The sequence below is a fragment of the Pongo abelii genome, chromosome 3, assembly GCF_028885655.2.
Source record: "Pongo abelii isolate AG06213 chromosome 3, NHGRI_mPonAbe1-v2.0_pri, whole genome shotgun sequence".
NCBI classification, from domain to species: Eukaryota; Metazoa; Chordata; class Mammalia; order Primates; family Hominidae; genus Pongo; species Pongo abelii.
This window is the reverse complement of record NC_071988.2, coordinates 53,836,248-53,851,855: the sequence shown is the minus strand read 5'-3', so window position 1 is coordinate 53,851,855 and position 15,608 is coordinate 53,836,248. Positions and strand designations below refer to the sequence as shown.

At 36.9% G+C, this 15,608-nt stretch overlaps 2 long non-coding RNA genes and 1 pseudogene across 2 annotated transcripts in view; 2 read left to right on the top strand and 1 right to left on the bottom strand.

Annotated features, from left to right (window-relative positions):
* The first annotated feature begins 327 nt into the window (after window positions 1–327).
* Window positions 328–15,608, top strand: part of LOC129058973 (uncharacterized) — an 18,343-nt gene continuing 3,062 nt past the window's right edge. The window contains exons 1-3 of the long non-coding RNA XR_008524494.1: window positions 328–603; window positions 8,578–8,678; window positions 9,806–9,923. This is a non-coding gene — a long non-coding RNA (uncharacterized LOC129058973). The remainder of the gene's footprint in view (window positions 604–8,577; window positions 8,679–9,805; window positions 9,924–15,608) is intronic.
* LOC100442996 (la-related protein 1B-like) lies at window positions 597–2,739 on the top strand (annotated as a pseudogene).
* LOC129058972 (uncharacterized) overlaps window positions 13,946–15,608 on the bottom strand; it is a 24,412-nt gene continuing 22,749 nt past the window's right edge. The window contains exon 3 of the long non-coding RNA XR_008524493.2: window positions 13,946–14,638. This is a non-coding gene — a long non-coding RNA (uncharacterized LOC129058972). The remainder of the gene's footprint in view (window positions 14,639–15,608) is intronic.

Genomic DNA, 15,608 nt, shown 5'->3' with positions numbered 1-15,608 from the left:
GGGCCGGCGAATCTGTCAACTCCTGCGGGAGGCCTTGTGAGGGCAGCAACCGGTGAGTAGCCATATCAAGCTCCTCAGGGAGGCTCCACCCAATCCTCTGGGGCCACCCTTCCTCGGCGTCGTCCATGCCCCTGCCGGCAGTTACCTGTTCTAGGTATTCGCGCCCCCCCAACTCCGGTAAAGGTCCTTGGCCCCAGCCTGCTACGTCTCAGCTGTTGCCCGCGCCAGGTGAGGGCTCGGGGCTACTGGTTGGGGCTCCCAGCGTGTGGTGTCTGGCTCTGGGCGTGCGCTCCTGAGAGGATGGGCCCAGCGGGCGGTTGGCCCTCCGTTCGGTTCTGGGAGGGGGCAGCACGCCGGGGGCTGGGCGGCCTAGGCTGGCGGTGTTGGCGACGGCGGCTGTCTCTCTTGCGTTCTCTGCCCCCAGCAGGAGCTGGTCAGTGCTCCGGCGGAGAGACGAGCAGTCGGGCTCCCTGGCCTCGGGGCCACCCCGACTGGGGCGGCTGGGGCAGAGGGACGATATTTGCTCACGCCCAGGTGTCCGCTGCTCATTCTCAGGAGGATCCGCCCGCGGTGACTGCTGAGAGGGAGCCGCTGTTGGCCAAGGTGAACCGCCGGCCAAGCATCAGCCCCTGGCGGAACGTGAGGGCAAAAAGGCAGGGAGGGAGGAGAAGGCCGAGGCCACCACCAGCGTGGGGGTGCGGGGAGAGCCGTCCCCCCCGGTGGTGCCTGCATGCAGCGTGCCCTAGGCGGCTGTCCCCGTGAGGCCCCTGGCGCTGCATCTGGCGCACAAGGCTCATGGGCCTGGGGGCCCCTTCAGCGGGGAGCCGCGGTCGCCACGGTCGCCAGTGCCGCCGTTGCTGCGGGATCTGTCGGCCTAGGATGCCATGGAGGAGGCGGCAGCTGGCCCTAAGGAAAAGCGGCAGCCGTCGCCGCTGCCGCCTAAGGGAAATCCCTGGAACAAAAAGCCTTCACAGCACCTGTCCCCAACCACAACAGGTCGGCCACAGTCAGCGCTGGAAACCCTGGAGGCAGAGTTCGGTTCCCTCAAAATTATAAAAGCAGGAAAACTCAAGAAAAAGAAATCCAACAAGGCTAGTGATTTCAACAATATGGAGAACTGGCGAACACCAAGTGAATTAGTGAACACTAGAGAACAGAGTGTCCTCAGCCAAGGAAATAAAAAGCCACAAGACAGAAAAGAAAAGAGAAGAGAAGGTTGAAAAGAGAAGTAAAAGAGCAAACAAAACCGGGAAACAAAATTAAATGGTCCTCGTGAAAATGTCAGTGAGGTTGAGGCTTAGTCAAGTAATCAACAAAAGAGAGCTAATAAGCACATGTGGGTAACACTCAGATGATGTAAGACCAGAGAGTGAAGAAAGACCTGGATCCTGGAACAGCTCGAGATGTCAACCTGAAGCAAGTAAACCAACACATAACAATAGGAGAAATGATACATGAAATTGGAGGCGAGATAGAGAAAAAAGAGATGATCAATATCAAGTTTCCAGTGTGAGAAGTGAGGGAGGTAATATCCGAGTTTCCTTTAGAGGCCAAGGTAGAGGCCGAGGACGGGGAAGAGGACGAGGCGGAGCAAATCCTTAGTTGAACTTTGATTATTTATATGGTTATAAAGAACATGGTGAAAGGACTGTTCAGCCATTTCAAACAGAACTTAATACCAGTATAATGTATTACTATGATGATGGCACAGGAGTACAGGTGTATCCTGTGGAAGAAGCATTGCTTAAAGAGTGTATTAAGCGTCAAATTGAATATTACTTCAACGCAGAAAATTTGGAACGAGACTACTTTCTTCGAGGAAAGAGAGGTGAACAAGGTTCCTTTCCTATTTTCCTGATTGCTGGTTTCCAACGTGTTCAGGCTCTCACTACAAACCTTATCTCAGAGGCACTGAAAGATAGCACAGAAGTAGAAATCGTGAATGAGAAAATGAGAAAAAATATAGAACCAGAAAAATGGCCAATTCCAGGCCCTCCTCCACCCAACGTGCAACGAACAGACTTCTCTCAACTGATTGATTGTCCAGAGTTTGTACCAGGCCAAGCCTTTTTCTCACAGAGTCTGCCCCAAATTCTCCAAGAATTGGAAGCCCATTGACCCCAAAGAAAAATAGTGAAACAAGTATGCTTCAAGCAATGTCTAGAGATTTGCCAGTTTGCCTGACTTGGACTTAGAACCTTGGATAGAAGTAAAAAAGAGACATCAGCCAGCCCCAGTGAAACTGAGGGAATCAGTGTCTGTGCCTGAGGGGTCATTAAATCAGCTATGTTCTTCAGAAGAAACAGAACAAGAAGAACTTGATTTTTGTTTGATGAAGAGACTGAACAAATAGGATGAAAAAACACGTTAACTGATTGGTCTGATAATGATTCAGATTATGAAATTGATGACCAAGACTTAAACAAGATTTTGATCGTAACTCAGACACCACCTTATGTGAAAAAACATCCTGGAGGAGATTGAAGAGGCAACCACATGTCTCAGGCAAAAATCACATCTGAACTTACTAAAGTTATCAATGATGGCTTATATTATTAGGAACAGGATCTATGGATGGAAAAAGATGAAAACAAACATACAGCCATAAGGGTGAAAATACTAAGAACGCCCTTTCTCATATGAAGGATAAAAACAAAGTTACTGTGGAAAAAAAAAGTAATTCTATTAAATAAAATGTTATATTAAACTTATATAGCATTTATGTTTATAAGTAGCTAAACTGTTAAGGGCAGAATTACTTCATGTTTTTGAAAAGAATGAAGATATTTTTAAAACTTTCAACAGTTTTTCAATTTTTTCATTAGATGTTTCGTATTTTATATTTCACTTTATTTTCCCATTGGATCCATGTGTTATTTATTGCCATTCTCGTTTTAAAAATAAGGAAACAGAGTAGATAATATAACATGTGCAATATCATGGAAATTCTATGTGTGAGAACAGATTTTCATACCTAACTCTGATGGGTTCAAAGCCTCCATATACTTAAAATTCCATCTGCTTCTTAATATGGTGTTTAGATTTTAATTGTGAATTAAATCTTGGACATTCACTATGTAGTAAAGATTCTGAACAAAGAAACTTAGTTTTCTTCCTTATTAATCTTCAACTTCCTGAGTTTAATGAAAATTAAAAAGTGTATAGAGTTTATTGATAATATGGGGATTGCAGAGTATCATTCTTAAGTACTTCATATTTTTGTAATGCTATATTCACACTATGTTAAAAAGGGGAAAGTGTTTTAAATAATATTTTATGAAAATATTTCTTGTTTTTTGAGGAAACATGAATACTTTAATAGGTTTAATAAGTCTTTATTCCTTTACAGTGTGTTTGAGTTTTTAAAATAATGAAAAGTCATCTAAGCATACACCTTCTTAATAGACTGAAAGTTATAACTTGCATACTAAACTTTGATTTAAGAAATATGCTAACATAATGTGAGATATTTTCTTCTATGTTTCATACTCTTTCTCTGGAGAAATCCTAAAATAGAAGCACCAAATATTTTAAAAAATTGTGAAAACTTAAGTTTGGTGTTAGATTTTTCACATTTACATTAATTTTACTCCTGTGGTCCTAGGATAAATAATTTTTGTATTTTCCTACTGATCAATGGTATCTTAATCACAATTCAAATACATTGATCATTAAATGTTTAAATCTTTGAAATCTTTAGTCTAATGGAGCATAGGGTGGTTATATAATCTACCCTAAATTATCGATAATGGCCACTGAAGTTCTAAATTTTCCTTGGTAGAATCTTGTCAAATTTTTGATTATTTAGTTCAATTGGCACCACATTGCTGAGATTTATTGAAACACTAGTAATTGCTAATATTCAAATGAAAAGAACACACAGAATACAAGGAATTAGGCACTGATATTCTTGTCCCTACCCCTCATTTCCTGTATAACATCCCTGAGCAATGAAACCAAGCCAATTAAGAAGTTAATACCAAGGTCAGGAAAAGAGAAATAAATGATGTCTTCATAAAGACTTAGCAAAAATGTTCAGTTTGGGATGATTTCAGAAATAGTTAATAAATTTCTTCTCTCCCTGTGCTGATCCAACTCTATATGGGTGTCCCACTTCTACATACTTCAACTTCCCCCTTTCCTCTCTGCTCTCTCTTCTCTGTCTGTAGCATCTGAACCATCCCCTCTTCTCTTTCATGCACTGGCCTGTTCTGAGCATACCCCATTCCTTGGATATTAAAATAATATCTTATAGTGTAGTTAATAATAATGACCAAATTCTCTGTTTTGTTTTAACTTAAAATCTTGTTTAATATCACATTTGCATAATTTAGTTGTTATAAGGAAAGGCTAAAAGTTCACTGAAGGATTTAGAGTTGCTTTATCAACTCTTACTTTAGATTCCCTAACCTCCATCAATTAGTTTATATCCTTGTAGGTCCTGGCGATGTGAAAACTTGGTTAGAAAAGAGCAGGAAGGATTGATTTTCAAAATACTATCAAGTATATTGTTGAAATTTGACCGTAAATGGATACCAAATGAGTCCAAGAATAAGAAAATTCATCTTAGCAGTTATGTGTGATGTCTGATGTCTTTCTCTCAAACTGAATGATCAAACATTAAGTCTAATAAACAGACTCAAAAGCATTCATTTCAAAGATGACTTAACTGCACCTTCTGGAAATATGCTGCTCTGAATGAATGTAAAAATACCATAAAAACCATATCTACTTTCCTTGTGGATGATTTTAAACCTTCTGTTAGAAACAAAAGATAAAATGGCAGACTTCCTCCCTTTCCTGAATTACAAGAGCTCGCTGGGCACATCAAAGATATTTTGACCAAGAAAAAAATGCATACCAAATTAATAACTTTTAAGATTGAGCAATTAGCTAAACCATGGTTAAGGAAATGACTATTTCTAAACTAGAAAAAAACCCATTGCCAAAATTGTAAGAGAAAGGAATACCACAGGAAAAATTGCCCTCTCCTACCTTAAAATATAAAATCTATTAAATAAACAAAAAATAAACATCATCCAATAAAATGTTGACTCTCAAAAAAAGAAGTCAGTCCCATCTGTCCACAAATGCCCTTAACACCAAAACACTGTTTCTGGGTTGTATCAGTGCCATATTGTCATTCATAAAATCTCCTGTTTTCCATAATTTCTTTCTTAGAATAATGAAAAACTTTCAGTGGCAGGAATCTTGAATTACCTTCAGATTTGGCCTTCTATCTCAGCCACTTCTTCTCTCTGCAGACCCTCTATTAATGAAAACATTTGTTTTGTTTTGTGATTCTATTCTGATGATTATGTGGGGAAGACACCAACATTTTCAATGTGGTGATACAGTTTTAAATTGTGAACAAATCTCTTCCTGGAAATTCACGAAAAATAAAAAAGAAAAATCAATAGCATAGAATTTGATAATGAACCAGATTGATTACTGTATTGATTTTCTTTTGCTTCTGTTGCAAATTTACACAGATTTAGTGACTTAGAATAGTATATCTATTATCTTACAGTCCTGGAGGTAAGACTTCCAGAATGAATCTGAAGGGACCAAATCAAGGTATCTGTAGTATTGAATTTATTTGGGAGGCTTCAGGGAAGAATTGATTCCCTTGCCTTTTCTAGCTTCTAAAAGTTGCCAAAATTTCTTGGTTTATGACTACCTTTCTTTTTCTTCGAAGTAATTTACTCCAACCTCTTGGTTCATTGGCACATCTCCTTTTCCTCACTTTGACACTTTTGACTCTTTCTTATAAGGATCTTTTATTTTCTTACACTGGTCCCACCTGCACAGCAGAGAATAATCTCTCCATGAATCTCAAGGATCTTAACGTTAATTTCATCTGCAAAGTTATATTTGTTATGTGAGCTAACAAATTTATTGGCGTTTATGACATAGATGTCTTTGGTGGGCCATTGGCCTACCACAGTTACCCTCCACTGTTATCTTTGAAGTTGAATCTGTTCCTGATTGTTTCTCTCCCAAAGAAAATTTATATGTGAGAGAAATAACACTGAAAGTTCTCAAGTGGCCTGGCTATGATCTTAAAAAATTGTCCTAGGAAGAGAGAAAGTGGCTTTATGAAGACTGATGTCTATTGCAATTGCATACTTCCAGAAAGGATTTATTAACCCTTTTAATAGATATTTTAAAATGTTTCCCAACCAAAACCACTAATGCTTGGGGCTACAGTTTTGATTAAAATAAGAACTGAGAATATTTTACAAGTTTAGATATTAAAAGAACTCACAAGAATGCACAAATCATACCTTGTAAAGCTTTTGGCTGGGCATGGTGGCTCACGTCTGTAATCCCAGAACTTTGGGAGGCTGAGGCGGGTGGATCATAAGGTCAGGAGTTCGAGACCAGCCTGGCCAACAGAGTGAAACCCCCATCTCTACTTAAAATATAAAAATTAGCCGGGCATGGTGGCGCACGCCTGTAGTCCCAGCTACTCGGGAGGCTGAGGCGGGAGAATTGCTTGAACCTGGGAGGCAAAGGTTGCGGTGAGCCAAGATCTGGCCACTGCACTCCAGCCTGGGCAACAGAGCGAGACTCCATCTCAAATAAATAAATAAAGCTTTTATTTAAAGGCTAATATATGGTACAGCCAAAGATACAGCATAGGCAAGCACAAGGATTCTGAAAGTCTTTCAGGAATAAAATTTCCACAGTCCTTTTGTGTACATATAGACATGTCTTGTTTCTAATGTAAATCACCATCTGTGTCATGCATCTTAACTTTGGGAGATCCTGAGACAGATGTTCCTAGTCTAATTGCTGGTTTTCTAGTCATATCAGGCTACTTAATCTGTTATGCCCTTCAAAACTATCAATGAACAAATGAACTCTGGCAGTAGTCAGGTAGACTTTGTACTTTAAGTAACATGTTCTGAATTCCACTGACCTTACCCTGGCCAACAGCCAAAACCATATACCTTGGCATCTCCCAAGATAAAGATAGAATTTATCAGTTCATTTGTAAATTAACTCTATCCTATAAAGTCAACCATCTGATGATCTAGCAACACTTTTTAATTGAAATTGCTTGTGATAATTTCTTCTCATGCATCTATTACAATATTTACAGAACAAAATGCTAGTGGAAAACTGTCAAATATTATTTTTGCATCATGAAATGAGGTATGGGTAAATAAGTCAAATTATTCTTACCAATTACACTAGGATTACACTAAATATTACATTATGAAAATAAAATTACTATGAAAGAAGTCATTTTGGATTACAATAGTATTTTGTAGAGCTTCCTAACAAAAGCAGTCATTACCTATATATTAAATGTTGTCATAGGCCATAGTGTAAATCAAGGGTCAAGTTTTAGTTAAATCTGAAATCTCAGTGCCTTGTGGGGCACAGCCATATGACCATTTATACTACATGGTTGTACTGACTAGATTTCATCATGAGCCTTGTATTTAAATCATACTTACTCTCTCTCAGGTAAATCCTTATTTAGGTTTAATGGGCTTCCATTTGCAGCCAACTACAAAACATTTTGTTACCATAGAATGTTTATTTCATAGTTACAAATTGGACATATAATTTATATCCACAAATGTTGAATTTCCCAGTGCAATATCATTTGGGCTGTAGTAATCTACAATTTAAGTATGGCAGAAAGCTTCTTGTGGGAATCCCTCATTGACACTGGAACTATCAGACTCAAGTATATGTGTTATCACGTTGGCTCTGAACTGATATTAGTTTCTACTTTCCATGTATATATATATTTTTTTACCTCAGCAGTTACCCTTCTGAAAAAAATATATATATATATATGTATCCTCTCCATGCACTAAGACACGCAATACTCTGATGAGTTGGATCACAGTACATATTTTAATACAATGGGTATTTTGGTCTTAAAGCAATTTTTATTCTTCTGTAATAGGAATAGTTACTACAAAACCCCAATAACAAGTTGTCAAACGTTTTTTAAATGACATATACTTCGAAGTGACAACAACATACTTATCCCAAATCCCAGTGGTTTCCACTGGATAAGAGTAACAAGTTTTTATGTGGTGGCCATATGTTTCAGACACTTCCAAAATTATTTGAGCATGGGAAGTGTTAATGTTGGGTTGTGTGTTTTTGAAGCTCTAAGTAAGCTTGCTTTTAGAAAAAAAAAATCAAATTTGACTGTTTTAATTTTGTGAATAGGTGCTAGCAATATTTCAAAATGTGGCATGAAAAACTAATTAATCCAATCAATTAGTGTACCCCTTGATTGATTTTGGAGCTGACCTAGAGAGTAACTTAACTTTGGTTGTCTGAGTAATGTCTTTATGACCCTTGCTCAAGTGATGACAAGAAATTTTATCATTTTTTTCTGAGCTTTACCATATCTGGGTTAATTAGCTTTACTCTGGTGGTCACATAATTGATAAGCATTTGTAATTATGACTTGGTCTTCAGATTAAGTTATCAACATTATATAACAAATAACAGTACTTTCCCACTGAGTCAAATCTATATGTATTTATTTTCACCAGGTTGTGGTAATTAATTAACAGGAGAAATTAAATATTCTTGTAGGAACACAGTGAATGCATGTTGAAGCCCATCCCAAGTAAATGCAAATTGGCTTTCTCTTCTAACTAGAGTTGAAAAAGAAGGCAAGTGCCAAACCAATAAAGGTATGAAAATCTTAATCATTTTGTGGCATGTCTTGAATTTCTACCATATAGGGTATAGCTGATGCTTTTGGTGGAGTCATTGTACCAGTTGACTTTCAGAATTAATCCTTTATCTATGGTCCATAATGAATTATTAAACAAGTGATTTTAGGGTTCTCATATGCTTATGTATAAAACAGACCTTTTGTTAATTTAAATATTTATATTCCTTATGAATCCTATATTGTTTTAAATTAATCACTTGCATACATTTAGATGATTCTGAATGATTCACTATGTATTGCCCAATTAAAACAAGTGAAAAACAGATTTGTATAACTTTCCTTTTCCTGTATTTTGGGTAAGTGAAAACTTTCCCATTCAGACAAAACATATATTCCAATAATACATTCTGGCAATTAGGAGGCAACAACAATAAAAAACTTTTGTTCATAAATTTCTACTTGAACCTTGCTTTCACCTGCAAATCTCTTATAATTGCATCACCATATCCTACTGTGAGAACGTAGTGAGAAGACACACGCTAGATACTGGTGCCTTGATCTTGGACTTTTCAGACTCCACTGTGAGAGAATAAGTTTCTGTTCTTTATAAATTACTCAATCTGTGATATTTTGTTATAGTACCACAAAATGGACTAAGACAATCAATGACCAGCAATCCTAATAAATTTCTTTACCAGACCCAGGCCGTTTTACCCAACCTTGAGTAAATTACCTTGAGTCTCCTACTGGGATTTACTAAGAGACATTAACACTTTTGTCATGCAGAGTCCTAATCCTCTGTGTTAACTGGCACTGATTCTTCCAGGATTATAGACTATAATTCTAATAATCATTTTTTTTAAAAAAATAATATTAAGTATTGGATAAATTAAGTGAATTTTTCATTGTTCTTTTCCAGATAAAGTAGTTGGTAGAGGAGCTAGACAATCTAATTTCTTATAGTGATCTGTGAAAATTTTAGTAGCTATTCCATCTATTTCCTCCTTTTTAAAATATTTGAATTGAGCTTATGAAGACTTCCACAGAGTTAAACTGTCTTCAGATTTTTCACCTTTTTTTTCTTATTGCTCTCTTTCTCGGTATAATCCTGAAATTTCTCATATTATATTTCACTCCATTCAGGGGTCTGAAGTTTATAGCAGCTTCCTACAGATCTCGTTTCTCTCTAAGAATAAAGTCACATAAGGAACTCAAACAATTAGAGTCCGTCCTTTATTATAAGAGCATCAATCATTACCGGGTGAGAATCATAGAATTAGTGGAAGTCTTAATATTATACAGGAAGTAATTTTGCAGCTCTAGCAGCCTCTGGCTGCTTATCTGTCAGCGTCAGTTGTACCAGAACATACTTTAAAAATCAATACCAAAAAAATGACAAACACAACCACACTCAAACCCAGTCACACACACGCTCACACACACACAACATGGAGTTGTTCATGGACTTATTTTTTTAAGACATACATATATTTACACACACACACACATATACATACACACACACACTCCCATATATATTTATGTAATGTAACACATTTAGATGTTCATCCAAATCTAGATCCATGAATTTTTGGTCTCATAATTTTCTGCCTGTCAGTGGATGCAGTACTTGTGCAACTTAAGTCCAGAAATGGCCAGTAAGTCAACCTGAAGACAATGATTTCTCTTTCCCTCACTTTTATTTCTCTCAAACCGTGTCTTAGACATTGTTATTTACATTATATTGTCAGGAATAGTTTAAAATATCCCATCTCATTGCCATAAATTTTGTAAGTTTGAATATTTTAAAGGTCACACAAGTTGTACAGAGCATCCTTACATAAGGCTTAATGTATAACCAGAGAGAAATAAAGTATAGAAAATAATTGGGAAATCCAAGGGAGCTCAAGGTGCAAGCTCCCAGCATCCTTATTGAAAGAGAAGTGCTTTCTATGTTTGAATTCAACCACCAAGAGTTTTATAATAAATATTGCCTTCAGAAATATTCAGAAAAGCCCAATGCAAAATGTCTCTGTGAAGTTTTCATGTTGTTCTGGTCACTTAGTTAAGCTACGCTACATGTCAATTGAAAATCATCTGTAAAATATTAGAGCTGAAGTTCCTGGTGGCCAAGGGCAATGCCCAGTCAGGACAGGTTATGTCCTGGGATCGATATATATTTCGTCTTGCTTGAAAATGAGAAGAATAGCTGTTATTTGTTTAGTGTTCCTTATGTGGCAGGTATGATGCTAAGGGCTTTACACTTATCTCCACTTTTAGAAAAGTAACAATTAGTTTCGTTTTACAGATGATGACACTAAGGTTCAAAAACAGACTGGCAGAATCTTGCCCCAGGCCACCTAGCTAGTTAAGTGGCCCAGCTAGTTTTGATATCGTATGTGGCCCATTTGATCTCCAGTTCACCTGAAAGCACATGAAGCACATCCTAAGGATGCTTAGAAGAACATTACTGTGAACAAACATCAATCTGACACTGCAAGATTCTTGGTTCTCAAGGAAACATAAGATTATATTTAGCAAATTCTGCTTCTAAAATAGGAAAAGGGGTTCAAAGTCAATTGATGAGATACTAAACAAGGACTGATATGAAAAAGAACTTTTCAGGGCTCAAGAGTGACTGAGTATATAGAAATTTTCATTATACACTATAAATTGACCTTAATTGCATTTTAACTCCATATTTTAAAAATAACAAAAAAATTAATAAAATAGTAAAAAGTAAATAGCCCTCAGAAGTTGAGAAATCACCAGGGGAGGTTCAGACTTTAAAGGGCACGTCATAAATGCCTCCTGATATAAAGATAGAATTTTCCCAATCCACCTGTGAATTTACTCTATCAGCAACAAAAATACTTAAAACTATATTAAAACCAAGGACAGTCTGCTTATCTGAACACAGTATAAAAGTGAATAAACAATCTAAATATAAATGATATTAGAAATAAAACTGAAACAGTGATAGTACTCATAATATAAATAGGATGTCTACAAATAAGAAAAACCTAAACAACCTAATTTGGATAAGAATAAGAAAAAAATGAGTAGGTTATTAATTCAAGAGGAATCTTGAATACCCAATAGGCAGATAAAAAGATGCTTTTGATCATCATTGGAAATACATGAAATAAAAATAAAATAACTAATAACAATTTTCACTATTCGATAAAATTTGAAAGTTTGAGAGTAACAAACGTTGTCAGGATTTGAAGACAACTAGAATTTTAAACACCCTTGGTATAAAGGTAGAAGTTGTTGTCACTAGTTTGGACCACAATGTGGCCTTTTCTAGTAAACTAAAAATAATTATAATAGGTTATTCTGCAATTCAACCACTGGACATATGCACTAGAGCAGAATTTTTCAAAATTTAATGGTGACTTACAATAACAAAGATATTTGATACTGTGACATTATAAATACATATTTTTAAATATTTGTGTCCATGCACATGTAAGCAAAATAATAATAAAATCATTTCTTATAATATTTATATGTATATAAACAAAAGTTAAATGAAACAATATTTACCCCATCGATTTGAGATGAACAATGAAACTAATGCATTCTGTTTAATTCTTCCTGTTTCTTTCTGTTGTGGCTGAGAAAACATTACCCCAAAGTATGGCACTTTGGCATGCTGAGTACTTTGAGCTGAAGGATATTGGAAAGACCTCAGAAACAAAGTCTACTTCTGACCTTTCTTGGCCTTCATTCTCCTACTTTGTTTTCTCTCTTGAGGCAGGCCATAAAATCTGGAATTCCTCTTCCCAAAGGCTGGTCATACAAGCCAAAAATATTACTCTAAATTTCCTTCACTTTTTTGTGTAGAAGCCGGCCATAAAGAAATTCTCTGACCTACTTTGTCTGATCGTATCATAGAACCCTCATTCCAAAAGGGTTCTTGCCCTATTCCCAGGAGGAAGGAATACCACATAGAAAGACCAGGAAGAATCTGAACAGACAGGCCTTGCTGTGTTTAGCCAATCAGTCTATGACCTTAGATCACTCCCTTTTTGACACATTTCTACATGGCTGTCCATTCTTTATTGAACCTAAGCATAACAATAGACATTTTTCCCTAAGTCTTTGGGTCTTCATTCTGGTCTCTGTGTCACATAAAATTTTATTAAATACATCTGTTATACTTTCCTCTTCTTAACCTGTCTTTTGTTGTAAGAGTATCGGCTGTAACCTCGATGATGAGAATAGTTATGACATACTTTCCACTTCTACAGTTCTGATCTATCCCATTACACTCACAAATAGAGGGCATAACTCTCTGAAATACCTTTATGATACTGAAGTGTTGTGACTCACAGATTTAAAAATGCTTTTCTGTACATGTGAATAGGGTCTTTTCTTCTTGTACATGTGTAGCAAGAGATACATACAAGAATACTTGAATGAATACTGTTGGTTATTCTAAAATGCGAAAGAATAATATACTCTACAGTAATGAAGATAAACTGGAATTAAACATTATATAACAATAGGTATGAATTTCACATACATAATGTTCAGCAAAAAATCAAGTTGCAGAAGTAAATAGAAAATGTAATTCCATTTAGAATTACAAACATATGAAACAAATTATTAATTTTTGTGTGTGCATTAAAGAGAGACAGAGATATAGAAAGAGATGTATAAAATTTAAAAAAGAGGGCTAGACACAATATTTGATACGTTGGTTGTTATTGGCTGCCATCACATAAAGGGCGTATAGGTGGTTTAGAAGGTAAGGTATTCTCTTGTTAAATTTTGATGTCATCAATATATTGATGTGACTTTTAACTTTACTTTTTACATATGATCTATACATTTAATGTTTTAGATTTAATATTGAATAATTTTAAATATATAATAATTATAAATATATAATTTTAGAGATATATAATTTTTTAAATATAAGTAATAAAAGACCTAAAAGGAGATGTTTCTACTTAGTAGAATATCATATGCTAAGTACACAATATTCTCTTCACTCTGAATATTAAAAGTATCTTGGCCTCAACATTATAACAGCGGCCAGGTGCAGAGGCCGGGATGAGATTTTGTGCTTCTGCCCTGTGGTAGTGTCTAGGGGTGTGTGCCTGCAACCCCAATGTTACAATGCTCTTAGCCTCACCATCCACAGAGGACTTTAAGTGTTAACCAGCTCAATGAACCCTCTGACTTTTTGCAGGGGCAGAGGGCGAGTGTGACAGCTTTCTGTATCCAAAGTTCTTGTCCAGCATCCCTGAAGACTCTGGTCACACACGGGCTTGAAGGATAAGTGCAAGGTTTTATTGAGTGGTAGAGGTGGCCCTCAGTGGGATCGATGGGGAGCTGGAAGGGTAGGATGAAGTGGAAAGATGATCTAGGCTGTCCAGCATCCAAACCCCTCTTCAACCACAGCAACCCAAACTCCTTTTGATGTCCAGACGTTCCTCCTCTTCTCTCTTTCTCTGCTGTGTTATTCTGCCATTCGTCTGCTTGTCTCATGCTAGTCTGCTTCTGGACCCTGGGGTTTGGGGTTTTTATGGATACAGGATAGGGGGCATATTGGGCCAAAAGGCAACTTTTTGTGCACAAAAACAGGAATGTCTGTCCTCATTTAGGGCTTTGTGTCTTCAGGCTTGAGGGTGGGGCTTTTGCCAGGGAACTGCTGTCTTCAGCCAGTGATTCCCTGTCTCCCATCCATATCACTTTTCCTTTTTATTTATCTTTATGTGGATTTACCTGTTTCAGTTCTACCTCATCCTGCCTCCTGAAGTACTGGAACCCTATAATTCCTGCTCCTGTCTGGAGTTCTTCAGGGTGAATTGTCTTGATTCATAAGGCATCCATGGTAGCCAGAATTCATATTTCATCTTTTTCTGCTCTTCTAGATGAGTTATAGATTCTTTCTTCTAGTTTTATCCTTCAAAAACTGTGTTGATATTTCTCATCAGCTATTGTGTCCTTCAATACTCTGTGCTTTATGGTGAAATTCAGGGAAAAAAAAGAAGATACATGTATTAGCTTTTCTGTTTAACTAGACATTTGTACATATTACTCCATATTACTGTTATCCATGAGCTATAACTCTGAAGACCACAAAAATGCCGCAGTGACTTTTAGTACTACATAGAATGATACCACATAATAAATTTTAGTTTTTCTGTCTTGATGTAAGAGTTATAAGAAAGAATGAAGATTCTAGAAGTCTTTATTTCTTTAAATATTGAATTATCCTATTAAATACCAGTGTGTGGTACTCACTGGCTAAAATTCTAACACCGAGCAATATTGTTGGAAGTAAAGCCTTTAAAATAAATTTCCTCTTTATTTGTTTGTTTATTTATTTATTTATTTTACTTATTTTTGTTTGAGATGGAGTCTGGCTCTGTCGCCTAGGCTGGAGTGCAGTGGCACGATCTTGGCTTACTGCCACCTCTGCCTCTCTGGTTCAAGGGATTCTCCTGCCTCATCCTCCCAGTTAGCTGGGACTACAGGTGCACGCCATTACACCCAGCCAATTTTTATATTTTTGGTAGAGACGGAGTTTCACTCTGTTGGCCAGGCTGGTCGCGAACTCTTGACCTCAAATGATCTGCCTGTCTCAGCCTCCCAAAGTGCTGGGATTACAGGCACGAGCCAAAGCACCTGGTCGAATTTTCTCTTTATAATGGGAGAAGATTTTATTTTTTTTTCTTTTACATTCTAAAGGGATGTAAGACATTCACTGATACATCACGGCTTAAGAAAAAATGCTGTACTTGGGAGTTTAATTGAATCACTGTGACATATTCAAGTTGCCATATTTACAACAATAACATTCACTTTTTTATTCTGAAAGTAACATAAAAACCTCCCTGGCTGCTCTATATTCAAGCAGAAAATCAGTTATTTCAATATCACAAAAAGTACACTATGACTATTCATATTAATTACAGTTGAATATCCT